The sequence below is a fragment of the Lathyrus oleraceus genome, chromosome 5 (assembly GCF_024323335.1).
Source record: "Lathyrus oleraceus cultivar Zhongwan6 chromosome 5, CAAS_Psat_ZW6_1.0, whole genome shotgun sequence".
NCBI lineage: Eukaryota > Viridiplantae > Streptophyta > Magnoliopsida > Fabales > Fabaceae > Lathyrus > Lathyrus oleraceus.
In genome coordinates this window covers 75745245-75747850 of record NC_066583.1, presented here as the reverse complement: position 1 = coordinate 75747850, position 2606 = coordinate 75745245, and positions in this window count along the sequence as shown.

The following is a 2606-nucleotide window of genomic DNA, read 5'->3' as shown; positions in this document are numbered from 1 at the left end:
GTTTAAGGATGGACAAAAAAAACGTGAATTGGTGTGTGTTCCAAAACACTCATCACCCTGAAGAAAGCTAGAAAAGCAGACTTGTTAAGAGGATGGACATTCGATTCCACAAGGAATACGAATCTTACTCAGCTGGGGAAAATCAACAAAGGATTCCAACTAAAGAGCGCATGAGATATATTATTCATTACCGGCAGATCGTGAATAATAACCTCGCATGGTAAGAAACACCAGGGATACCGGTTACTGGGTATATAATAGGTGATCTACCGAAAATGTGAATTGGATTTCACTTCCAAAACACTCATCATCCAAAACACAAATTGGTTAAAGGATGGACATTCGAATCTACAAAGAATACGAATCTTGCTCAGCTGGGGAAAATCAACAAAGGATTCCAACTAAAGAGCGCATGAGATATATTATTCATTACCGGCAGACCGTGAATAATAACCTCGCATGGAAAATTATCCTGAACCGGTTACTGGGTTGTTTATAGGATAAAAATCCGAAAAGAAAGGCATCAGGACACCAGAATAGGTATATAATGATGACCAATCAAAAGGAGCAACAGACATTACCGACAAAAGGGTAAATGAAAGGCGATCTGTTGAGGATTCACTGGTGAGAATCAAAGATCCGGGGAACACAATCACTGACACGAGGTGAAAGGACCCGCTGGGGATAAAATTGCTAGCATACGGCAATTATCCACAAAAGACTTGCTAGGGATATAAGTGCTGATCTGAACAACTTATCCGAGCAAAGGAAAATCAACATCAAACACTAGATGAAGATAACCACAAGGGGGGAATTGTCATCGGTTGGGATGAACAACAAAGTTAACTCTGCAAGTGGGGAGAACGGGGTTTATAACTACCGGTTTGTAGGTAGAAAAACCGCAGATATAGGACTTACGACTGCTGGTTTGTAGGCAGAGGGCCAAAATCTGGTGGAGATGACCACAAAATTAGGGTTTACATCTACCGAATACGGGGTAGAAGACCAACAACTCCGCGTGGGGATAGAACAAATCACAAATCCGCACGGGAAACCAAAATAGGGTTTAACAAACCACAAACTGCTGGAGAGCAGGAAAAATAGGATTTACAACTACCGGGTAGTAGGTAGAAAACCAAAACTCTGGCTGGAGAATAAAAGGTGTATAACCACAAATTCTGTCAAGAAAGCCAGGAAGAATAGGACTTATAACTACCGGTATGAGGGTAGAGGCCCACGACTACTCCGCTGGGGAACAACCCGCTGGGAAGCACAAGACATCTGACAAATAGCCAATTCGGGAATGATCCGAAAAGACGGACTGAATCAAGACACGTCCTAATGAGGATATAACTCAAATAGGAAAATCCATCCCAATATATGTGTTGGGAGGAAACGGAAGAAACCGTCATCCACGAGGGTATATCTCGGTGGGGAACTGCAGAAGGAAAGACAACATTTTCTGCTTATGGGGCTGACTCTATATGGAGAGATTTATAACACCCGACATCTGCTTGGGGAGATCTGTAAAGAGATCTATATCACCATAGCAGGAGACACGACAAACAAAAGATATATGGCAAGAAATGCAACATGAATATCTGAATGTTTTATGAATATGCATGAATATGCGTGATTTATGTTTGATGAATGCTGACAAAACAAACAAATCTAACACAAACAGGTTCAGGAACCAAACGTCCGGTATTATACTTCCAGGGGAAAAACCAGCTGGAGAGCCAATCTGCGGAGATCTATATGCTGTAAAGCAAAGATCTGCGGGTACTGCTGAAGAAGCAGAGAGTCAGAGATATCGGGAAGCAACCCAATCAGGGTACAGAAAGTCACAACGGGCAAAACAGCCACCAAGACGAATCTGTAGGGGAACAAGAGAAAACCCAAGATATCTGCAGGGGATCCCAGTGTCAACTGAGAAACAAAAAGTGCATAAGCACGAACTGCTGTAGAAGCAAATCCACATAACTCCGCTGGGGAACAACCCACTAAGGGAGAATGATATCATCCGAATAGAATCCAACTGCATAAGCAACTCTACTGGGGAAAACTGTCGGCTACTCTCTTGGGGAACAAACCACTGAGGGAGGACAGATCAAACAAGTAGGTTCTGCGACGGAACACTCTACTTGGGGAGAATATACATAGCAAACTGATCACAACAAGTAGATTCTGCAATATAAGCCACTCTACTGGGGATCACAAACAGTCAGGAAATCAATCCGTTCTCTGGAGGCCAAAGCCATCATCCGACCATACTGGGGATTGAAGGAATATTCAACGGGCGAAACTGCCACAACAAGCACTCTGCAGACTATGCGGAGGAAAAGGTGAATGCAATATACTGGGATGTCAACCCAAATCAACCACTGCACAGGAAAATAAATCCTTGCTCTGCTGAAGAGAAAAACTCTGATGGAGAGATAGCAACAAATTCGCAGACGACCTCGCCGGGGAAAAGGTAAAGTACCGGGTATCAAACCGCTGACTTACCGAGTCTTCAAAAAGAAAGCGATCGTGCTGAGGAAACAGACAATTCCGCTGGCAACTGCACTGGGAAGAGTGACAACAACTCTGCTCGCGAATCCGAT